Raw genomic sequence first — 25915 nt, forward strand, 5'->3', positions numbered from 1 at the left:
ATTTTGAGATGTCTTCTCTGCTGTTTTGAACATTTAGTTACTTAGGGTCTGATTCCAAGAGCAGAAGGATTTGCAAAAAATCAGCCAATAATTAATACCAACATTAAGAGTTTCCACTCTGATCATATATGATGGATGTGGCCAAAGGGTAGAGATGTTCTTCATGACCACTATGTTGTCTCTTTTTCTGGGGATGCTCTGATCCCCTGGGGAGCTAACTCACTGTATGCACAGAGTACATCAGTGCCAGAAATTTGGCTTCTCTGGCCTCTTGCTGGGAGAACTAGTTGTGTGTTTTGTTTACACAACTCCTAGTTGTGTATTTTGTTAAATAATTATTTGTAAATGCCTCTGTAATCAAAACTGCAAGGTATAGTATGCATCCTTCCTGGCTGTAGTAGCAGTAAGCCTCCACTGCAGACAAAATTCCCTGGCTCTCTTTTTCAGCTTATTTTTTTCTGATTCATGAAACAAGCTTCACCTTCATTGTTCATTAGTAGATAATTCAAATGTTTTATAGCCTGCAGTGTTTAAATTCATTCACATTCTTGTAAAATATTTTTAATGAGATCATTTATTTATTGTATTTTCTCTGTAAAACAAGCTAATGCTTTGCAACATTTAAATGACCCAAACAGAATCGCACTTAGCACCAGTAGTGCTGTGATGAAGTACAGTGATATCTCCCACTCAGACTCCTGCTGGCATAGAGCTGCTCTCTGCCTGTGAGGACTCAAACCCCAGGAGTTTCCAGAGAGGAAAAAGAAGCATTACCAGCCTCTCCTGCCGAAAACCCTCCACTTTGCAAGAAGTCATTAAAAATCATTTGGGTCACAGGGAGACACAGAGCAAGAGTGCTCTCAACCTCCAAGATCAATCAGTCACCAAGAAGGGGAGACCAGGGATCTCATTCTTGTTCCAGCATGTATATAGTTCATGAAATGACTATTTAACATGCAACACTTAACTGATCATCAGAACACCACTGTGATGCTCCCTCTGTGGCCAAACTCCCGCTGAGCACAACTTCAGGTGCAGGCAAAGCTGGCTTGGGCAGAGCTTGGGCAGTATAGCTGGAACAACACCTATTTTAGGAGAGGCACTGAGCTGTTTTAGGCTATCAAAATGAACATGCTCATCAACATGGGCAAATGCAGAGTTTCAGGTGCCTCAGGGCTAGGCAGCAACTGAACAGAGGGGTCACAATTTTGGACTTAGGCCACAGGGTTTTTAATGCAACATTAAGAATCCTCTGAGCTCCTCAGCACGGAGGTATCAAGCCCAAGGAGGTGCCTTAAGGAGATGATGGTGCTCTCCTGACGCAGACAACCACTGCACCATCCACTGGTGTGCGAGCAGCTCCATGGAGCCTCACCAGTGCTACTGTCTTGACCCAGACCTCTGCCTGACCCCTGGTTTCTCAAGTCAAGCTCAGTCCCTCAAGCCCAGGTCAGTCCCTATTTCCATGCCTCATTTGCCTGCACAGCAATGACATCTCTGGAGGAAGCTCCACACCCTAAGGCCCTCTGGCCTCATTCTCTACCTCTTCCAGCATCTGTTAGACCTCTGCAAGGAGACTGTCCTTCCAATTTGTACTGGCTGAGTCCATGGTGGCAGCTGAAGAGGGGTCTCCCACCTCTTCCGGTCCATGCTGAAACTCAAGTCCAAGGGCCTCAATACAAGAGGTCAGTGACTGTATGGGTAACTTAGTACCAATGGCTGGATTCCCTACACCATAAGTGTCTTTCCCATAACTGGAAAATGTTGCTGGAGGTTTAGGTTAGAAATTAGGAGACATTTCTTCTCAGAAAGAGCAGTCAGGCATTGCAACAGGTTGCCCAGGGAGGTGGTGCAGTAACTGTCCCTGGGGGTGTTCAAGGAAAGGTTGGACGTGGTGCTTAGGGATATAGTGTTAAAAATACTTAAAAATACCATTAAAAAGGACAATAGTGTTAAAAATAAACCCTGGGCACAGGATGGGAGGTGGAGGGCAGTCCCTGTGGCTGAGGGGCAGCCTTTCTCTCTGGCAATCCAAATGGCCTGGGGGAACCAGCCCCAGAAAAGGGGCCCTCAGCCCCCCCAATCTCCCAACCATCATGCCCCTACTCTTCAAGAATTAAAGAATCGAACGAAGAGCACTACTCTTCAACAATTAAAAGAATTAGGAGACATTTCTTCTCAGAAAGAGTGGTCAGGTGTTGGGATGGGTTGCCCAGGGAGGTGGTGGTATCACCATTCCTGGGGGTGTTCAAGGAAAGGTTCGACTTGGCACTTAGGGACATGGTTCAGTGGGTGACATTGGTAGTGGGGTGATGGTTGGGACAGGTGATCTTGAAGGTCTTTTCCAACCTTAATGATTCTATGATTTTATGATGATTCAAAATAGTAGTGTGTAAGAGATTACAGATGGCTAATTTCTTATATTAGGACTGAGTTTCTGTATCTGAGTACTATTCAGTAATTGCAAGTAGCATTGTGTGGTAAGTACCATGTTGTCCTTTATTATTGTTATTTATATTGCAAAACAGCCATTTTGGTACATGGTAACTTCTGTGTACACCGATCTGCTTACACCAGATCCACGTGTACAAAGCACACACAGGAATTAGGACTGAAGATGCACCTTGCTTCTGTTCTTTTCCATAACGAATAGAATGAAATTACCTTAAAAATGGTGTTAAAAATAAACCCAGGGCACAGGATGGGAGGTGGAGGGCAGACCCTGTGGCTGAGGGGCAGCCTTTCTCTCTGGCAAGCCAAATGGCCTGGGGGAGCCAGCCCCAGAAAGGGGCCCTCAGCCCCCCCAACCCTCCTCCTTCTTCCACGTGAAGGCATCTTCCAGGCTGCTCCCAACACAGCCGCCTTTGGCCACGTGTGGGCCACTCCATCACAGAGCCTTGCTGAGGTCACAGTGGCCACCACTGCCCCGCCTTTGCTCTGGGCCCTATAAAACAGGACCCCTGCAGCTGGCCCACCATTCGCTGAGCTTCTAGGCGCTCTGACAGCCATCTTGTGTGGTGGGAAGACGACTAGAAACAGCAAGGTGAGTGGCAGGCCTCCTCGGTGTGAGAGGACAGCTACGCAGTCCAAGGAAGCACCGAGAAGGAACGCACCTAACAAGAAGAAGTGTCGTGGGCAGAGGGAAAGCGCCTGCAGCACAACTGACACCAGTGCTCGAGGGACCTCTGGCGCGCAGCCCACAGACACTTACAGGTGGTACCATTGGCACCGCAATGATGCAGGGAACAGGCCGGCCCCTCAAACACACAGCGACAGGGGGCCTGGGCCTGACCATTGGAACAACGGTGGCTTGGGGCAAAGGCAGGAGCGGCAGGCAGACAGCCGCGTGGAGCGGAGGCATGCCAATCGTCCAGAACACAGTGTGGGACCCAGCCATTGCCATAAAACAGATGGCAACGTTGAACCCATGCATGGAAATCAACTGGACAGTGGCATGGGACTTCAGCGTGGAACTGGACGACCCCCTGGTTCAGCACCCTGGCCTGAAAACATCCCTGATGGAAGGCATCCTGTTTGGGCAGTCCCGGGCAAGGACTGTCTTGTCCTTCTGCCAAACACCATGGAGCTCATGGAGATGGATCCACCAGATGTGGAGGAATCAATGGAAGTGGATCCACCTCGGCCAGAGCAGACCTGGAAGTACCCCAGCAGGTCTTTGCTACCTGTCTTCCGAGCGCTCAAACAGCGTCGCAGCAGTGCCCGGCGAGCTCCCTACTCGTTGCTCAGGCTCCATCCCAAGCATTAGCTTGGAGCCACCAAACACCACAGACACCCTGCAGGCTCACCTGCAAGATGTCCTGGCAATAAAGAACTCTGTTGCCGATTCTCAGGGGTTGTGTGAGTGCTTCTTTCCCACCCCCCAGCCTCTGTGCGAGAGGTGGCATCCCTTCTGCACAGAGCCTCAAAGAAGAGCACAAGAGAGGACCCAGCTCCCTTCGGGCTGCTGCGCTGGGGTGAGAGGAGGAGTCCCCAGGGGCCACCATGTACCTTTAACATTTGTGAAAATAGAGTGAGGGGTGAAAATAGTAGTGTGTAAGCGATTATGAGTGTCTAATTTCTGAAAAGCCTCTCTCCGTCATAGTTGAAAAGTCCTGGCAGTTGGGTGAAGTCCCTGATGTCTGAAAAAAGGGAAACATCATGCCCCTACTCTTCAGCAATTAAGGAATTTAACAAAGAGCACTACTCTTCAACAATTAAAAGAATTAGGAGACACTTCTTCTCAGAAAGAGTGGTCAAGCATTGGAATGTGTTGCCCAGGGAGGTGGTGGCGTCACTGTCCCTGGGGGTGTTCAAGGAAAAGTTGGGCCTGGAACTTAGGGACATGGTTTAGTGGGTGACATTGGTAGTGGGGTGATGGTTGGGCCAGGTGATCTTGAAGGTCTTTTCCAACCTTAATGATTCTATGATTCTATGACTGCAAGTCCAGCTGCCAAAATAGGCCCTAAAAGAAAAGATTTGTAATCTTCTTGGAGACGTCCTGTGAGTCCTATATCCCCTTGAGGGCTCTCAGAACTGTCTGTACCCCATACTAAGAGACAGAGAAGGTAAAGCTTGCTGAAGCCCTCATAATGCAGCGTGATGCAGCATTCGGACTGAGACAGGCAAGGATTCGGCACACCCAGCCCCTTGGCACACAGGTCCTGGCACTTGGCTCTTTGTACCAGCACAGCCAGATGCTCTCCAGGCCCACAGCAGCCCGGCACAAGCCCATGGGTGACTGCAGCATGCTCCCCATGCTCCTGCCTTGGGCGTGAGAGAAAATAACGGGCTCCCTGGGATGGTCTCCAGGGTCTGTACAGCAGAGGGACAGATGCTTCATTTTCACAGGCACATAGAAACCATCACTGCTAATGGTAACAGGGCAGAAACACTCTAGGAAAGATATGCTTTCATGTTATCTGATCTTTCTACTTTTTTTGAACTTTTTTTTTTTTGAACTTTCTACTTTGGTTCATAGAGTCAAGAGAGAAAATTCACTGCATGCGTTAGTACCCAGTGCTGATGTTACAGAAATCAGGACACACAGTGTGCCTGTTAGGGCAACCCACTCACTAACACTGCAGTTGGCAACACATTGGTCTAAGAAGGTGATTCCAACAAGAATTAAACACTTTATTGACATTTCTCTGTCTGAATCTTTAAGGGTGCTTGTTTCTTTGCAGAAAAGTGGGTCTGAAAAATAACCACCCAAAAAAAATGATATGCTTGAGTGCTTATCATCTGCCATATTTTGATCTGTTGGTTCTGCAATGATGAGGGAAGACAGAGGAGTAACACCAATGGGCTGCAGTGCCCTGGCCAGGTTGGAGTCCTTCCCGGGGTCCACGTCCAGCTCCGCACCATGAGCCTGCTGTTGTCCTCCTCTCCAGCCTCTGTCTCTTTGCTGTCTCCTGTTCACAGCTGGTCCCTGCCTCCTCATCCTGCATGCAGGCAGCAAATAGACTCAGCCACTGAATATCAGTCAGTGAAGCTCCTGTCCCATGTACCCCTCACCATCTTGCCACCCCTCATTAGTTATGTGCTTCACCTCCTGCTGGCCCTTAAACATGGGGCTTGCAGGGTTGCTGTGATCATAGTGTGGGGGAAATACAAATTTTCAGAGTTTTTTTTTTTGTTGTTGTTAAAGTATATTTGTTGGCAAGGCTGTTTCTGAGGAAGGCTCCATGTTCGATTGCATGCTCTCTAGTCTGCTTTGTGAGTCTGAGGTAAGGGATATTTCAAGCAAACAGCAGAAACCAGGTGCTAGAAGAAGAGTCCAGGCCACCAGCAGGACAACTGTGAGAAGTGCTGGTAGGAAGTACAAAATGTAGATACCAAGACGACAGTTTTCTGGTGGAAGCAAGATGGCCCTTGTTGTGGAATCACTGATGAACACGTATAAGTGATCCAACACGAGGCACACAACTCTTGAAGCAAATCCACCTTCATGCTGCTGGGAGGGGACAGAAATGAGCTTTTCAAGGATTCTGAAAGCCAAGAATAGTCTCCCTGCTCCCCACGTGCTGGGAGAGCTGTGGCTGAGTTCCAAGTCCAGCTGGGGAATCAGCAATCAAATCCCACCTTGATTGTACACCTCTCTTTAACAAACGGATAAGCTCTCACTTGTTTCCCGATGGGAAGAAGCTTCCAGCTCATTGCTCTTGAATGCAGGATTGGTGTGGGTGAAGTGCTCCAGCCTAATTGCACCTGTGGTACACCGTGGCTGCATTTTGGGCATAAGCCAAGGGCCCTGCATAGTCCTGCTCTATCCTCTTTTTTCTTTTCTTTCTCTTTTTTTTTTTCTTTTTGGGGAATTTTGTTTTCCATCTTTCCTTTCCTTTCCTTATAGGAAAATAAAAATAATAGTTCAAAAGAGGCTGGAAACTAAAGCAAAGAAATGATGAAAAGCAAAAAGCCCAAAGAAAAATTAGGGCAAGACTGAAGATTAGATTGAGTGAAAAACAGAGAGTGAGTAAAGGATGGTTACACCTGAGTTATACCTGAGTTTCATACCCGAGTTACCTTCAAAACAGAGGAGGTTTCCCTCCAGCAGCACCTCAGGGAAACCAGGACAGACACCAAGCTCCCTGGCAAGAGGACAAAGGGGCAGAGCAGAAAGGCTTGTCCATGAGGAGGAAGAAATGGGTCACTGCTTACATTTCTGCTCCTGCAGGACTGTCTAGTGAAAAATACCAGGTTACACTGAGCAACCACACTTTCTGTAACTAACAATGGAGAAAGAAAATCCTTGGGAATTGCTTGTAAACCAAAATGAGTTCTTTCACACTGCACATTTCTGACAAGTCTGGAAAATTTGGCTTTCATCTGTGAACACCCTCTGTCCCCCTCACCCCGTGCACCGCACATACTTTCTGCATCCCAGACAGCTCACAGATATCTCTACAAAGACGAAGGTAAAATAGTCATTACCGACATGGCTAGGGGGCATCTGATGTAAAGTGCATTCCCTGGTTTTTGGCTTACGGTTTATAAAAGAGCACAGAGCACTTTCATCTCCCCTTTCAGCCCATCTGTGGCTTCAGCTGACATGACAAAATGTGGCACAACGGAGCCAGACAATAAACTATTGTGCTGTGTAACAGGAAGCAACAGGTAATGTTTAGAGGAATTAAATTATTTTTGGATCTGATACTGATAATCAGTTTAGGCGAGGGGTATCCAGTGCAAATTTATCCAACATTTTTAAAGGAATGGGAGCACTCAAGAAGCAGATAAGTTAAAGTGCAGTATAAATGAACCATTCATGAACTCAGAGACTTCCTTGCCTGTACACAAGGCACATGAGAGCGGACCTTGTTGCCTGTCATCCTGGACTTTTTTTAATTAGCATTTGCAAGTCATTCTTGTGCAGTATGCCTGATACCGGGGAGAGAGCTCTATGCCTTTTAGAGAGGAAGAGAATGCATATTAACATGAAATTCCCAGAAATACAGAAAAGTACTGGATATCATTCCATCTTCAAATATCTGATTTTCATCCAAATGATAATGTGAAACCTTCACGTGATAGTCATCTATTAAAAACTGAGGCACTGGAAGACAGACTGGTGCAGAGCTATTCAAAACAGCTGCTAAAGCAATGCCTATTTAATTAATCTAAGCTTTGTGACGTGCTGGATGTCTGTGGGCTGGTTCCCATCCAAAGCCATGCCACACTGTGAGAGTGGCCACTGCAGCCATCCGAACAGACATGGACCACAGCCCCCACCACCTGCTAGAGGAAAAAAAAAAAAAAAAAAAGGAATAACAGCGGTGCTGGCTGGTGCAGCTCTCTGCTCTTGTGGTGCGTGTTTATTTAGGAAATACCCTGCTCTGCAGCCCTCCCTGCAAGGCTGTGCCGGGCACTGTCACTGGCCAGGCAGCCAGAGGGGAAGCAGCCTTGACACTTGCTTTCCGAGAGGACAGGGGATCGGAAAGAAAGCAGGCTCCCCGGTTATCTGGTAGGAGCAATAATGTGCTTTCTGCAGCTGTCAGGACGACCCAGGGAGATGTACCAGACGGCATCAGCTCGACCCTGTTTTCTGTCCCAAAGCCAAAGAGTTGACACCTCTGGATGTTGCTGCCAACGCCTGCACCAGCCTAGGTCTCCGCAGGGGCCGACCCTACAAGGTGCTGAGCACTCCTGAGCAGATGCCTTGAAACCTTCTCAACACCACAGCAAAACGCGTAAGAAAATATTATTTGTAGTCACTGGGGTAAAAAATGAACTGTCCTGCAGGATTCATGTGCCTTGATTGCTCATGGGAGGTCTTCATCAGATGTGAGGCATTAATCTGGAAGTATTTGGCCAGGCATTAGCCACGCATGGAGCATCTCCAGTGTCTGGTCATCACACAGCCCAAAACAGTTATTCCAAATAAGGTGAATATTTGTTTGTGTGTGCTGCTTTCAGCTGGCCAGGCTCTAAGATGTTATCAGCACACGTGTGTGGAGGAAGTTTGTTGGGACGGAGCTTGCGCTCTTGGGGAACCTGAGAAACGTGAGGGGAAATCAAGGAGAATTCCTAACAGATGCAGCCTGAAAACGAGGAGCATTTTATTAAAAGAATGCAAAGAAAAATTGATTATTTTCTGAGATCAGTTGTGCTGTGCCTGGAGCCATTAAAGTGTCCAAGAAAGACTTTAATTCTACTTCAAGTGCAAATCTCAACTCGAACTTAAATGCAGAGCCGCTACCAACATCTTCATTTTATAACATGTAAAGCACACATGCAACCACAGAGCTATTCATTTCCATGCACAGAAACTTTTGAAGGCACAGCACCAGCTGCTTAAATATGTCTATAATTATTCACGCATTAACACCTACTGAATTAGCAGCATTAGCACCTACTGAATCATCTTGTATGCATTTAAATAAATTAAGGCTCGGGTTCGGCCGCCGTCGCCCAGGAGAGTGCTGCTCCTGCGGTTGCAGAGGCAGCGCTGCTTGACCCCAAGGCTATGGCATGAGCTGCCAGGGCTGCAAAGTGGGTGAAAGATGTCACAAATGCCTTTTTTTAAAAGCTTGCCCTCTCAGTCGAGGGTGTTTGGCACTGGGTTTTTTTCCCTCCAGTTCCTTGGGTTTGTTTCAATTGAGGAAGATTCTTGTTGCTTTTTTATTATTATTATTATTTAATTCTTGCACTCTTTTTAAGTAGGCCCCATTAGGAAACTCACAGTTCTCCATCTGTCTCGAAGCTTATTTTATGTGGAAATATTTCAAAACTCATGCAGCTCTTGTTCAGCCCCATGCAATTGAAAGGAGAAGTTCAAAGTTGGGCAGGGCACCAAGTCAGCAGACATTAATAACATTACCTTGTAACCATTCAAAACCTGTCATTTGTTAAGTCTGTCCCTCTCCCATTCCAGCAGGCATAAATCATGTGTATAAATGAGCTCCTACCCACAAAGGAGAGCTGATTTTAACATCTAAGGCTGAGCTGTCACCATCAGGAATTCTATTTTTTTTTCTTTTTCACTGTTTTTATTTTTGAGTCCAAAACCGAAAGGGAGGCAATCCGATGCAAATATGCCCCAGGAACACTTTTGGGAAAGGAGATAAGGGACTTCTGCATTAAAACCACAGTCCCACACCAAGTTCTTCCTAACTCAAGCCCTCCCCACATAAGCAGCAAGGCAGAAGTGTCCTCCTCATCCTGCCACAAACTGGGTGGTGTTCGCTAGTGACACCCTCCTGCTGGTGGAGTCCAGCGGTGGCCAAGGCAGGTGGGCACTCTTCTGCTCCTTCCTGCAGGAAAAGGGCTGCCCAAAAGAGGACAACGGGCATCAGCTCTGCCCAAGCAGGGACATGGCTCTGGAGGAACCTTCTTCTGCCCTTGGTGACTGCTCTGATGGTCGGAGAGGATCCCACCCATCAGGCAGACCCTCATCCTGTCCACCACCCCTCTCCTGCAGGCACCAACTTGCTCATCCTTATCAGAAAAAAAAAATCCATAAACCGACACACAAGAAATTCTACTTAAAGGTAAGAGAAATATATATTTTATATATATATTTTATGGTGAGGGTGGTCTTGCAGTGGAACAGTTTGCCCAGAGAGGATATAGAGTCTCTATCCTTTGAGGTATTCAAAATCAGACTGGACTTGGTCCTGGGCAACCTGGTGTAGCTGACCCTGTTTGCGCAGGGTGCTGGACAAGATGATCTTCGGAGGTACCTGCCAGCATCAATGATTTTGTGATTCTGTGATCGTGCCTCCCAGATACCCTTAAACATCCCTTAAACACGGTACTCTGATGAGTGTTCCCCACCTCTAATCCAACATTTCATCTCTAGTCCAAACTGCCCTGCTGTGTGCAGAAAATGCCTTTTGCAGTACAATGAGGGAAAATCCCCCCTCTCAGAAGTACCTGCTGTCCTGGACGTCGTGGGAGAAGAGGAGCCACCCTTCCCTTTTTATTCATTTGTGTATACACCCATACGGCCTGGACCGGGCACAGGAATGACCTGGTGCCCAGGGCTGTGCACAGCTACGACCCCACAGCATCACTGTTATCCCTCTGCCTCCAGCAGCACGTGTGGTCATGGCAAGCGTTGTCCCAGCCACAGGCTTCCTGCTGTGAGAAACTGTGGTGAAACAACTTTATGGGACACGGCATTGCAAAGTAGCTCTGTAGGGACAATGGCAGTCTTTTATATGATGCTCAGAGGGCTGGAGCACCTCTCCTGTGAGGACAAGCTGAGGGAGCTGGGGTTGTTCAGCCTGGAGAAGAGAAGGCTCCAGGGAGACCTTACAGCGGCCTTCCAGTGCCTAAAGGGGGCTACAGGAAAGCTGGGGAGGGACTCTTTTGTTGGGGAGTGGAGTGATAGGGGAAGGGGGAATGGCTTTAAACTAAAAGAGGGGAGATTTAGGTTAGATACAAGGAAGGATTTGGATTCCTTCATTTTAGTGGAAAATCTCCTTTGGACTATGATGATCAGGTTGCCAAGAACCTCAGGAAAACCGTTGCAAGTTGAAATGATGTAGCTGGGTGGCCTCCTGAGGTAGTCAATGCTTTGTAGATGGTTCCCTCAGCAATTTCCTCTCTATCCAAGGCTTCTCCCTTTGTCTTTTCAGGGGAAACTTCCAAATGCAATTCTTTTTCTTTTCTTTTTTTCCTTTTTTTTTCCATCTGTATTCTATGTCCTTTCTTATTTCCTTTATTTATTTTTATTTTATTATTATTATTATTATTATTTATCTATTTTATTGTTTATTATTATGATTTTGTTAGGTCTTTTCCTAATTCCAGTCAGGCCATTTTGATATCTCTGTTTTGTTTGGTTCTTCTCAGTTCGACAAGACCATCAGCTCACAGCCCCAGTGCCACAGTTGAGTTTCTGCCTGACATGGAGTTGTGCATCCCGATCCAAGCAGGACTGGGAGTTCTCCTGCTTGTTTTATAGCAAGAAAAGTGGGTGGAATTAGCAGGGATTTCTTTCATGTAATCCCATTTAGCTATAAAAATAAGAAGAGCTAATGTGTTCTACAAACATGTTTGGACCCAAAGCATCGAGATACGATTTCTTAGCTATTTCTAGCCCTCGTTTCCAGGCAGCGCTCTGTTAAGATCTCTCTCAGGATCACATTACAGACTCTTCCCTCTGGCTGTCTGTAGCTTTACGCTGCCCTTTTTGCCGAGCTCTCTGGTGATCTGCCTTCATTTTTCATGTCAGGGTCCCACCACAGGTAACGCGTGGCAGCTGGCTGCCTGCCCCCAGTGACACCTCCGCTTGCACAGCTTCCCTCCCAACAGCCCTGCTCGTTGTCCACAGCGTGATCAATGGGTTTTCTTGTTTTGCTTGCCTTTTTCCTTTCACAAGCTTCAACATTTCTTAGAAGTAATCAATAGGATGATTCGTGTTGGTTTGGGTTGTAAGTTCCCAGCCTCAACAAATGTCCCTAGGTAAGCAGTAGCCTTGCCAACGTACAGCTGTACCCAACTTGCCCTCTTCCCACATCAAAAAGTGTGTCTGTCTACTTCTACCCACATTTTCTAAGGGGAGAAGCTGTTCATCTGGGTTTCTCCTCAGCAGTGTGTTTTCCCTCAGGTACATATTTTCCACACCGGAACAGGATATCTGCAGTCTGAAAACTAAGGCCAGCGGTGACTGCTTCCCTGAAGGTTTAATATGCAGCAGGTTTGAGAGACATCATGCCAATAAAATGCCCACCAGTTCCCACTTCTTGCTTTAAAAGTAGTTTTATTCCACATGGAGATGAATCAGGCTGTGAAACCCTCCCACGCATCATTGATACAAACATTTCTGTCCCCTGAGTGTTACCTGTGGGTAGGTTATTCAGGATCCCCTGACTGCAAGTCATTGATATTAATGTAAGGAACCCACACTCAAATGGGCACAAAAGTCTTGGAGCTTCCCTAAATTCAATAAATAAGATCCAGAGATAGCAGTGGTCTCATTGCCTTTTCTCAGCTACTCTGGCAGAGTTTCCAGACCCCCTTCCTTCCTGAAGTTCTTGGGTCCCTGAAATCCAGAGGACAGGAGTGGTGAGGATGAACTCACAATTATTTTTTTTTTGTAGTGTCCATACCAGCTTTTCAGGAAACCTGTATCCTAACCTTTGTACTTGTAGGCTGTGTTTGGACAGTCTGGGACATGGCTGGGGAAATGGGGAGTCCTGGGGGCAGCTCTCAGCTCCTGGGGGCAATCTGTCAGGCCATAGGATAACATGGCCACCCTCCATGACACACCAGTTCTCCTGGGCCACCCTTTGCCCACTACCTTCAGGTATCACCTAGTGCCACTCCTACTCATGACCCGCACGTTGGGATGGGTTTCTTGCATCTGCCTTGGGAATTCTATCTGTCCAGATACTGGGTTTCTCCAGAGATAAATGACACCTGCTCCACAGCGTCTGTAAGCGCCCATGTCAGAGCTAGCAGCATCCATTGCTACTAGATTTAGATATGATGCTTTGAAGTGATTTGGGAACAGATAGGAACCGTATTGGGACCCTCTGCTTCCCAGCAACTTATCTGCTAGTTTTTCAAAGGTGAATATATTCCCATAGCCAGGTATGTATATTTTTTACAATATCTGCATTTTTACTTCACCCCATATCCTGCTTCTACTATCACAAAAGATTAAAAACTGGCTGCTACTGTCCTACAAAATCAGGAGGTAACAGCATACTAGTTAGAACTCATTTTTTCTTTTTTTTTTAAGCCATCAGTACCAAAGCAGTGAGTTCAGCATGGCTGCAAGAATACCAGAAACACAGCATTAGGTGCACCCAGGTCTTAAACACTCCTTTTCCACCCACGCAGGCACACACAAACACATGCAGAGCAGAGACTGGGTGGAACAATAAAAAAGTTCTGTCGAGGTATTTATTTTAAAATAGAAACTGCAGCGCAGCTCCACACAGACTTACGAGACGGTCACCTGTGCTGCTTTCTCTGCAGGGGCCAGTGAAAGCGCTGCCTGGCGCGGCCGAGCAGGCTGATAAAACTCCGGTGGTTCCTGCGGGGCTGGAAGGACTCAGCACCATGCTCCTCGCAGCCAGCCAGCATCACCGCCCTGTGTTGACATTGGCAGCGGTGCACGGGTCCGTCAGAGGGATGGAGGGGAACGGGTGACATCATGCAGCCTTCATCCTTCCACAGCGACCCACATCAAAGGCAGTATAATCGCCGCCCAGAGGGATGGACGTGCCCTAACACACAATGAATCACGTTTTGAAGTCCTTGGAGGTCAGGCGCAGCTCCTGGCAAACCCAGAGGGGGAGGATGATGTGGATGACAACTGTTTGCAGTGGACCCCAGAGAGACTGTAACCGTGATGATGAACTAACCCCCTCAGAGGGCTAGCCCTCATGTGCTGCAATGGCTGGATAATGTGGCTGGCTATCAGTAGCTCTACAGCGACACTGAAACATACAACACAGTCATCCAAAGTGTTAACACAGTTCAGAAAAGAAAATGCAATTGTAAATATCCTCGGAATGATTAGGACAGTTAAATCAGTCACAGGTCCAGGCTGTACGCAGAGGTTGGTACCAAAGCAGTGCTCTAGGCTGCCTTCCCAGTCCTATGAGCCAAGAACTGCTGGACAAAAGCACGGCCCTTTAGCCATGCTTTCCACCAGCTCTCCTTGTTTCAGCAGTGCTTCTGCACCAGCAAATGTGTGATGAGGACCATTACTTCCCCAGGTCCCTCACGCTGCACAGATGAGACCTTGGAGGCTGCGTGCTGCAGTCTGCATACCCACACCATTATAAGCACCTTGAGGCAAGCCCACTTGGTAAGACCAGCAGATTTAGCTTAGCAACTTTAGAAGAGGTAAGGAAAACAAAGATTATCAGTCAGATAGAGACACAAAAGCTCATTTTTTCATATTTTTACTAATAAAGAACGTGTGTCTGAAAGCTTTTCTAATACTCATCAAATTAAGGTTGCCTTACCCCTGCTCTAGAACTGTATAATGTCTCACTGTACCTCAAGGCTAACTTGAAGTTGGAGGTGGTCATTTAAATATTGTTAGTTGTTGAGCATTTTTGCAAATATTCATTTTTACTTTTTTACTTAAAAGCTTGGACTTTCCATCTCTGATGTTGCGGGTTTTCTCCGAGCAGAGGTGAGTAACCTCTCCCTTGATGTGACCAGAAATTCCTTCTGAATCTGAGAAACTTGCTCAGCAGCTTCATCTAGGTACTGCTGTGTTTTAGAAAAGTGTTCCACACTGATATTTTCTGATGAATCTGTGCTTCTGTGAAGCATTTCAACATTAAAAGCCTTCGTATCCAAGTGGATCTACCCACCAGTGCATCTGCACCTCTGAACTCCATGCCCCTGCAAGGCTGGGGACACAGTCCTTTGGCCACGTAAATCCACCACATGCCTCTGAGCCCCACAGGCTGAAGGCACTCTGGATTCTAAACACCTCACAAAATGTTGCTTGCAGGTACTTCAACATATTGAACGTGGTAAAGAACAGGATATTTGTGAACAGCTGCTTGGGGGACAGAGGTGAGCAGAGATCTTTGCTCTTTGTTTATGAGTATACTGCAGCTGCTGGCAGGTCTCTGTTCACAGTTGACAAAGGAGCAGAGGAAAACAGAGGTTGTTGCTTACATAGGGGAGGAGGCCTGTGTCTGCATCTGCAAGGGATTGGGAATCCAAAGATTATTCACCGCAGCTGCAAGCTTCATCATGGGCAACTTCAGCAGAAAGAGTTCCCCTACTTGCCAAAAAGATCATCTCAGAGTGTTTAGCTGTCCCTAGCTGTACTGAACGAAGCAGAAATGTCATGGTTTCTTTGATCAACATTTCAAAGGAGCACCCGAAGTGCTGAGGTTGTTTGCAGACTCATTTTCAGCTGAACCTAAAGAAGGTAAGGGCAGAGCTTGTTCAGAACTGATAGTTACCATGTGCTGATCTGCTCTCCTAACAAGCTTCCATACAGAAAAGCGAGGATTTTCTCTAAAAACTTGCCAAGTGACAGCTCCCCTGAGTCAAGTTAGAGAGTTGCCATTTGTAGAAATCTCTTTGGAAGTCCTTCTTTGTGAGAAGAGACTTTTTTTTTGTTGGTCTAAGTCTGACCAGACCAGAATATTGCAACTGCTCAGCAGAACCACTCAGATTCCTCTGGCACCCACAAAGGCAAAGCTGCTGGTTTGAGAGGAGCTGGGGACAGATTTCCCATTGACATCACTTTTCTGGCTGTGACAGGAAATCACGATGCCTTTATTGTTCAGGTGTTTTATGCAGTCAGAACACTCAGTAATAAAAAAATAATGACTCTGTGTATGGATCGTGGACCAAAATCCAGTGATATGCAGTTCTGTGCAGTCCTCAGGCTCCCTCCTTGTGCTGCTGTTAAAGTTGTGTGCCTCTGCTGTGCAATTCTAAAACGTCTTTTTTCTATTACAGTTACCTGTGTTGTTTTTTTTTTCCTGAAGATGGTGAGAAGATTTATCCTATTTACTGCATGTTTCACCTCTTTAAGCATCTCCAGAGAAAGTGAGCATTGCTAAACAAGAATCCAGAGACTCTGGGGACACACCTACCTGTGGTGCATTGACTTCACTGAAATACCTTCTGAGAGCTCGTGTCTTTCAACATCACTTCCATTGGAAATGTTCCCAACCTTTCTTCTTTGCTTTCTGATTCAGCCAGCTCTCTTAGAAAGGCAGATTTGCAACAAGTTGCACTTCTAGGGAAATGTTTTCACTGTTTGCTAGACCTAGATCCACTCCTAAGGCCTGCAGACTGCAATGACCACATTGCGAGGCTGGTCAGGATCTAAAGACATAAATATCCAGCCCTGTGGTGTATCTGTCACTAACCCCTTTAGCCATGCCAGAGACAATGGTCAACTGTGCCAGAAAATCCTCTGCATCCTGGCAAACAACCTCAGCTCTCTTTTGGAGAAATACTGAATGGGAGATAAGTTCACCCTGGGACAGAGTAAGCAGGTTTCTATTGCCTCATCTTTGGTGTTCAGGGCCATCTGAGATGGCCTGGCCAGTCTCACCTGGCCCCAGCAGCTGGAGAACAGTCTTCCATAAACCCTCTCCCCATGAATGATGTTTGGTGTCTGGGGACATCTTAAATGGCATTAGACACCTACTGTCCTGAGATGGTTGGTGTCTTCCCATGGAAAAACTCCCAAAGCTGGGGTTAGATCAGACATCTAAATGCCAAGAGGCTAGTGGCTTAAGGTGGGCTACACATCTAAAATGTTTTGGAAGAGATTTTATTGTCTGATAGATTGTAAATACAGAGAGCAGTGAGTGCATCTTCACATGTATGTGCACGTTTGTTTTGTCCTCCATATATGTCTTATCAGCGGGCATGCGCATATTGAACCCAGCACACAGAAAACATTGAACAAGCACCAAAAACAGTGCAGGTCCTTGGCTCTAGATCGAGACCTTAATTCCTTCAAAACCAGGAGGTGCTGGGATCTGAGATTTTGAGCAGACAGAGCCCTGCAAACCTCTGGTTCTCCTGCTCCCCTCCGCTGCCTCCCACCACAGTGTGGCTGAGGAGAGTTGGGGAATGCACTGACTTTGCCAGCTGGGCGCAGCCATGCCCTGGGGGGAAATTCACCCCTGGTCCCTGCAGCAGAGCTCGTGTGTATGCTGGTGCAAGAGGTCTGCTCGCCTCAGTCGTTGCTTGCCCGGCTCCCAGTGTAATTAATTGACATGAAATTATCCAACCATTTTTCAAACCCTGACCCATTGTTTGGATCAGTGACCTCCTGTAGCACCAAATTCCACAGGTTGACTACATACTGTGTGAAGTAATATTTCTATCCATTTACTAGCCATTAATTTCTGGCCTTTGGGAAATCTGAAATATGTATGATCATGTGAAGGATCTCGAGCCATTCATAGCTGTATGTTGTGCAAAACACATTTGCTCATTTAACCAACTCCCAAGCTCATTTGGCCCTGACCTGAGCGCCAGGCAAGACAAATCAGCCCAGAAAGCAAGAGGAATAACATGAAGCATGCTGCCAGCTGTTAGATGAGCAAACGGGGAGCTACAGAGATTCCCAGAGCCAAATTCTTATCTTATTTATGATAGCATAAATCTAGAGTAACTGCGCTGAATTATTCTGGATTTACCCTTCTGTAAAAGAGATCAGAATCTGACACTCACTTTGGAAACTTCCTTCCTCCGATTTCCATCCTTACTAGGAACAGAATGAGACACCATTGTGCCGCAGCTTTTTCAAATATTTCTGTACAGAAAAGGATCAAATAACCAACAGTCCGGGGGAAAAGAAAAAAAAATCCCATGCAAAACTTTGCATAATCAACAGAAATCTCCCAGTGTTGCAAATCCAGAGGTTGCAATGCCATGAGAACTGGGCAGAGTTTAAGTCTGAAGTGTCCTTTGTCTCCCTGTCCAGCCCATACGGGCATCTGTCCTGGTGTGGGTCGCAGCTGATCAGAGCAGTAGGGCTAAATTTGGTGAGTGGGGAACACTCAGAGCAGGAGCAAAGATGCTGCAGATGAAAGGGAAAGAACTGCAAGCAGGTCTGAGTGTGTGCTAGTATCGCGAATGCAATGTTCCTTGCTTTTTTTTCCATCTTCTCCGTGCCCCTTAAGGTAGTATCATGAGGCTGCAGCAAGAGAGAAGCAATACACAAATGCTGTAAAAGAAATATGGAGCAGGCTGTAATTCTGAGTTATGTAACAACGTGTTGTTACAAACCAGACTGTCCTGAAAAGAATATTACTGCTTCCCTCATTTCTAGTAAAGTCCCCAGCTTCATTTTCCTAACACGTACTATTTTATTGCCAGTGTGTTTTATGCAAGACATGCCTGATTTGCAAAAGTAGTCCTGAACAGTTTCTTAAACTGATTACTTTGCAAAACATTCTGGGACATTTAATTGAAATGGCATCACCCTGTTTTAAAACATTGTAGTGTTAAATAAACTTGACCTGTAGTACCAAAGCACTCATTTTTCTCCAGCTACGTCATACCCTTGAAATGCATGTGTACGTATATAAACCCTGGCTTCTCCAGCTGAAAGACAAATGCAAGCCCCCGTTCAAAAATAATGAAGCTCTCACCTTGTCCCAGAGGAAGAGGCTCTAAGAAAGGAGTGGTTTGATCTTAACTACCAATGGAGAATGAGGTTGAAGGAGACAGGTATGTCAAGCATACACTTGCTGTGCACGCAGCTCCATTCCTGCAGGTACAGAGCCCCAGGGGTGACCCAGCTCTGGTTGTGCTGGGGAGAGGGGGGGTCGAGCATCCCCATGTGATGGGGCTGGGGGCAGCAGGGGAGAGGCTCTGGGCAAGGAGAAGGTCGCTCACCATTGTACCCTGTTCTTGGCCTCCCCATCACCCTGCCTCTAACTGAGGCCATGGAGGTCTCGAGCTGCCAGCAGCCACCCTGTGGCCCTCACAGGGCAGAGACCCTCATCTCTGCCCCCACGCTGTCCCTCCATCGGTGCCCTTCCTTGGGTCGGAGCTGAAGAAAGGAAAGAGGCAGCTCGGCGCAGCTACCCAAACCAGTGAGCTGTGCTTGAGGACCAATAAAACTATTAGCTGCTGGCGTCGAGCCAAGAATCCATTAATGACAGGCTGGTATCTCCCCAGGAATGTAAAATGTTTTACTAAATAAACATTAAAGCACGAAGCCTTCGACTTCTGTCAGTAGGTAAAACTCCAGCGCGCTTCTATCCCAAGGAGGGAGAGCCAAGAGGTGAGCAGAAAAACGTTGTTTCACTGATAAAAAAAAAACTATTTAGTACCAGGAGGAGCCGGTGAGATGTGTTATAGAGTGCCTTACACAGCATGATGAGTGGCTCTGTGCTTCCCTGGGATCAAATAATTGACTGTACAGAAAGGAGAGGAAGGCAGTGGTCTGTGCAGGCAGAAGGCTCCATCATGCTGGAAATAAACTCACAAATTTTTGAACATGGTTTTTGGCTATCAAGAAGAATTTAGAATGAATGAAAGCAGAAATCTAAACAAGATTTTTTTTTTCTTTTCCTTTTTTTCATCTGGGCATCACAGCAGTGTGCTTGCACTGTTACACATGGGAAACATTACAGAAAAACTATACAAGCTAACATTCCCTTTCCCCGGCACGTGAAACACCCTGTAGTGCACTGCATATCTGAAGGTCCTCCCAGTGCTGGTGTGTGAGATCTCCATCTGGGGGCAGAATCTGTGTCCTTCGTGCCAGCTGTCCCCTCCTTGTAAAACCTGTAAATCTTGTGGACACTTGTAAATCTCGTGGCTCCTCCAAACTCCATCCCCTGCAGAAGAAATTGTCTTTATACACTAGATAAGGGTTTGCCCTCCTCCATGCACAGCTGAAAGGAGAGGCTGCATGGAACCTGGTCTGAGGTTGAAGCAGGTGGATGTGGTCTCACCAGCAGGATGTGTGTGAAAGCCACCTGCAGGACACATCTATCCTGCCTCCAAGTCAGCACAGAGGCTTTGGGGCTACTTGCAAGGGGACGGGAGGGAAAAGACTCAGGGGAAGCAGTGCAAAAATCTAAATCAAGACCCATGGTTACTGAGATGAGACCATCCTGAGGTACCAGGTGCAGATCACTGGTGCCATGGGCTTACAGCATGAATTAGCTGAATACTTACATTTTTTTTTGCTTTAAACTTTACTCCCCTGATCGCTGTCTGTTGGTTTTTGCATCGGATGCCCATCTGCACAGACACATACCAGCGAGCTTGACTACAGCTACATCTATGCAGGAAGAAAGGAGCTCAGAGCCAGACCCTCAGCTGCAGTAAATCAAGCAGCCGTGGATTCAGGCCAACAGAGACCATGCGTGAGATCTCCCAGTTTCTCCTCTCAAATTGTTACACTAAACTAAACAGAAGATTCAGTAGCTCCCTATCTGTGTCTTGGTTTTGCACTCTGGCATTTTGTCTGAACCCACGTGCCAAGGTAAATACGAGAAGGATGATCACACCAGAACTGCATTCGGATTGTCAGTGACTCACCTGCTCACATAACCACCTCCGTAAGGAAAGGTGGGTGTAGTTTTCACCTCTTGCTGTTTTAGGGAAGCAGAGGCATAATTCATGTGGTCTTGCACAGACACCCTGCCTGAAAGAAGATCTTTATAATTCCATAGAGCAAAAGGAATTAAGTTCTGATTATGGAGGTAAAACTCCTTGGTTCATGCTGTGGTGTGCTGTTTTTCTGTTACAGCCCTGCACAGGGGACATCTCTCTTGCAACTTGGCAGTGAAAGGTGGTGTCACCCTCAGGGCACTGCATGCATGGGGATACCTGACACCAGCACCAAGAAAGCCAAGGTCCAGCAGCTCCATCCTTCACTCCTACCTGTCTGGCTCACACAGCAGCCAAAATATAACCAATGAAACCGAGATGACAGCATCCTCCCCGCTGCTTTATAATGCAGAGCCAGCATGAAGACCTTTGTTTCAGATTCATTCTGGACCACTTCTTCATTAAGGAAGGGGTTGGAGACGAAAAAGAAAAAAAAAGAAACCCGTGTTTTTCTTTCCCCAGAGACCATATAGATGATACAGCTCAATGTGTCCTGGGCTCACTAGCTGCCTAGAAGAAATCGCTGTGTGCAGCCCATCAGACAAACAAATGAGCAAGGGCTGTGGCATCCGAAGGTGACCAGCAGCTTGCTGCTCCACAGTGCTAAGGGAGTCGCTCTGGTTTCACATCTGGGCCAAGCTGTTACATTTGTGTGACCTTTTAAAATCAGTGAACTTTTTGAGAAATACACAGGCAGCCAAATATTTAGGTCTTCCGAGTTACTGCGGGCCATTAAGTATTATTTACTTATCACAAACACATGGCTGAAGAGAGACAGAGCTGTCCAAAGTTTGGACTGCTTGTCAACTATTCACTTAATGTACTTTCTCAGTCATTAAAGATGAACACTGTTTGTCACCAAGAGCTTAATCAGAGTCCATTTTTGGTGGGTATGGACATCCAGCTCTGTCCTCCCAAGGTGTTGGGTCAGGGCTTCCCCGTGTTCCCGAGGACGGCAGCATCTACGTGCCCTCCTGATTACAGATACTCCCTCACCTGCAAAAGTAGATCTTCTCCCTGCCACAACACTGCTGTGCACTATTCTGCTGCAAGGGTTAGGTAAATCAAAGCCTTCAATTCCTCTCTGGCTTAGTAATGGCATTTACTTCCCCACCTAAGGCAGGGGCCATGAACCCAACTTGCTGCTGCCATCAGCTGAGCCTCGTACAAATCATCATGCAAGACTTGTCTGCTGGCCCTCACCACAACCCTGTGTTTCACCTCCTGGGAACCCTCCTCCAGGTGAAAGATTTCATACTTGGTGCTAAGAGGTTAAAATGGTTGTAGATATCAGCAGCCCCCATGAACAAATCCAGTGCCAGTTGATTTGGGGAGCCCTAATTTAAGAGGCTTTAAGGGAGCTCAACGCACCAAATGTACTGAGTGCCAAAGCTGCTAAAAATCCAGAACTTTTAGAAGAAAATGTCAGTCTGGGGACACAGAAGCTGAAGATCCTGAAGTCACTTGTGCACCTGGCCTCAGCTGCTCAGGGCTGTGCGTAGCTGCCAGCATCAGAGTTAACCATTTGGTGTGCAGGAACCTGTGGAAATCTCCCAGCAACCAATTTATTCCCAGGGTCACATCATTAGCACATGAGGGAAGATGCACACACCACACTTTCCAGCAGGCATAGCTCATCCTCTTTGGCTGCTTTCATAGAATCACAGAACCACCTAGGTTGGAAAAGACCTTTAAGATTATCAAGTCCAACAATCACCCTGAAATAGCAAGTCCCAGCACTAAACCATGTCCTTCAGTGCCATGTCCACACGTCCCCTCCAGGGATGGGGACTCCACCACTTCCTTGGGCAGCCCATTGCAGTGCTTGACCACCCTCTCCGTAATTATATTCTTCCTAACGTCCAGTCTAAACCTCCCTGCTTGCAGAGCTCAATATTCAGAACTGGAGTTGTGCTGTTGAGCTAATACTGGTCACATACATGACATTGTGTTATCTCTCCTCCCTGCACAGATTACTGCAAATCCAGAGCATAAGGACTCTGCTATTTATTTCTACTTGTTCCTTTATATATCTGCATATATATATATATATAATTTTACATTTATCTTTGTTAATAATAAAAATAGCATTTTAAAATCTAATGTCTTGTTGCATGTGGACCCCCATCTTTGTAATACTACAGCAAGAAGCACGCAGGAACCTGTGCACAGGAATGTACACTGAATCTGCTGCAAAGAGCAACGTGCAGAGGCAGAAAGCATGTTGCAATGTCCACACACTGTGCTGGGCAGTGTTTGTGTTACTGTTTTCAGTCCTCATTGCAATCTAAAAAAAACTTTTAGAACTGCTCAGTGCAGTCGTACTACTTGCTACACCGGGACACATCACAGGCTATCTGCATCAGCAAAATACCAAGCTGCTGGGGAGGTCTCTGCCGAGGGAGCCACCTCCGTCTGCCCTGGGGTCACGTACATATTTCTCCCCTTTCTGCCGCCTTCTAGGAGGAATCTCTTTGAATTCATGAAAACAGGGGATCGGTTGCTCTGTGCAAGTTGTGTCAGGTTAGGTCAAGCAGGAGCCACCAGAGTGCTCAGGAAAGGCAGCATGGCCAAGCTGGGCCAGTCTGGGCTCTGCAAAATAAAATAAATATGTACTGGTGGTGGGAGAAAAAAAATGGAGAAGATAGAGATGGAAACTCACGGAATGTGGGATTTCACTTCCATCCTTGCAAAATCTTCTTTAATACCAACAGTGACAGTGTTTCAATGATACTTTTCCCACAGCAAAATCTCTTTTGTTCTTGTTTAGAAATCTATCTTTTCTAGGGAGAGCTTTCCAACATAAAAAAGAAATGTAGCTATTTTTTATGCAACAATGAGAAAACAAAAATGCACCAGGGGAAAAAAAAAGTTTTTTTTTACACACCAGAATCACTCTTTACCTTTGCTGTCATTATTTTCCCAGGTTAGCACTGGGGGGAAGGTGAATTGAACTAGCAGGATTTCAAGGGTACAGTGTTCCTGAATGAAATGAATTTTTTATAGCTATGAAAATGAGAGATTTGGGAGCTGATGCTAACACAGAAAAAGCCACAACAGGGGGTGAGAGAGGCAGGAGAAAGAGCAGAGAGCATCACCGGAGGGGCTGAGGGACCCTGCCCTGTGAAACCATAGCACAGAGACTGGGTAGGAGCTGTGCAAGGTCCGGAGAGCAAAGCTAAGCGCACAAGGAACATAGCCTGCAAAAGAAAAAGCACAGGGGAGGGTGTGAAACGAGAGGGTTGTTAACCTGAGCAAAGGGCAGGGATGGTTATTGACTAGCAGTGCTTGGCTGCAATGGAGCAGAGCAGTGTCAGAGCCTGGGTGGGTGCAAGGGAGCCGAGCGAATGACCAGCAGACAGGGAATGGAAGCACTGAAAGGGACGGATCACTCCAGGGCAATGGTTTGTACTTGCTTCATTATTTAAAAGTAGGCTGAGGCAGGTAATTACTCATGAGCCTGACCACGAGGTATTTAGCAGTTGAACCACAGGAGGAACTGCACGCACAGCCTACCTCTGCCTGGCAGGAGGCAGAAGTTGATGATTAATACAGCTGAAGTCACTTTACAGCTCGCCTCTCCACGGGCCTGTTCTCCTCAAGGAATAGGTCTGCTGCGAGCAGCCAGGATCCTGCCAGCCCAGGGATGCTGAGAAATGCCACCGGTACCTCACAAGGCGATGGGAGAGCCAGGCAGGGTCGCAGACTGAGCAAGAGGTGGGCACTGTGTACTTCACCTCCCCTGGGGACTAGAGGGACAAGGCATGGCAATGCCAGCCCAAAGTCACAGACCTGCTAAGGAGCTCAGCTTTTCTGCAGGTGCTGGCTTCTGAACGTGCACCTGGGGGTGCAGAGCTCAGCAATAGCTTTGTTGGGCTGTACTTTGCCTGTTGTGACAACAGGAGGCTTAATTGTGAGCAGCACTATGAAACCAGTGAGATAGATGTAAGCACCAGCTGATACTCAATACCAGGAATGACCTGTCTTATATGTCCTCTCGCCGTTCTGGCAGAAGCCTACCAGAATGCAGGACACATGTTTTCCAACTCAATAGCAGGTATCCAGCTGGAGAAATGTGTTTCCCTGAATTATGGCCATATGCTATATATCCCGCTTCAACATATCATATCATGTTCCATCTGCACAGAATTTGACACTGCATAAAACAATCTGCTTTGAGTTTGAACGCATATACTTCCTCGCACAAAACAAAACCCTCCTGCTGAAATGGCTGCAAATCCAAATGCCTTGGAGTTTCTGGTGAGGCTCTGCCATGAGCAAAAAAAATAAGAGCAGAACCAAAGATGTAGGGAGGTGAAGGCATCTGAAACAAATTCCACCTTCTCACTGATAACCTTGTCCTAAAGACTGGGCAGAGTGGAAAGAGCAGGGCCCAGAGCATGAAAAAGCAGCAGACACACTAGTGCTATCGAGCTGTACAAAGCACAGTGCGTAGGAGTGCATTGTTCAGGCTTTCTCAAGGCTGCTCTAGCTCTTTCACATCTGTAACAGTGCAGCACTTAAAAGGGAGCCTAAGAGTAGATGCCTCAGCAATTTCTAATGCTATAGTGCTTGGCGGTATAGAAAAATTCTGAAAACGTTTGTGCACGAAGATGGCTCCTCCTCACATGAACAAGCCGCTAGGACACGTCGACATGGCCAAAGGAAAATTCCACATGCAATACAGAAAAAGGGATGTTGATTTTGTTTGTTTGTTTGTTTGTTTGCTTGTTTTCCCAAGAAAATCTGATTATTTTCAAACTGTTTGGCATGCTTGTAATGGCCCCAGGGTGATCCCATCTGCCTCACTCCCTCAGGCATTCACCCTCTCCTAAGGAGTCCCATTCCTCACTAGGAAGAAAGTCAGAAATATTTGAGAAGTCCTTAATGTTGAACACCTCTTCTTTATTTCCTCTCTCTCTCCCCAAACCCTTCAGCCAGATTTGCCATAGCTGGTCTGTTTGGTGGCTCTGCTGCCTGTTTTGTCAGTGGTGAATTTGCTTGCCTTGTCCCTCAGCAGACCAGCCTTTGGCAGAGATACATCCTGGGTTAAATAGCGTTGTTTCAAAGACACTCTAGTTTCTAAGAACAAAAAGAAACAGCAACTAAACGATAACGAAGGGTCAGTAAAACTTCAGCACCGCTAATGAAAAGAGTCAGCTTGGTGTTAGGTATTGGCAAAAAGGGACAGGAATATTTTTAACTGCATTCCAGTTCCAATAGATACTTATTTCACTAAAATAACAGGACAAATCAGCTAACGCTGGGGAGCCTGTGGTATCGTGGATGCTGATCTTCAGTGGTGGAACATGTGTGAATGGGTATATGAACAGGGCAGGTACTCCACATCCAGCTGATGGCTGTGCCGAGGGCTGGCACACGC

This window comes from Anser brachyrhynchus (assembly GCF_964034855.1).
Source record: "Anser brachyrhynchus genome assembly, chromosome: 2".
Classification (NCBI taxonomy): domain Eukaryota; kingdom Metazoa; phylum Chordata; class Aves; order Anseriformes; family Anatidae; genus Anser; species Anser brachyrhynchus.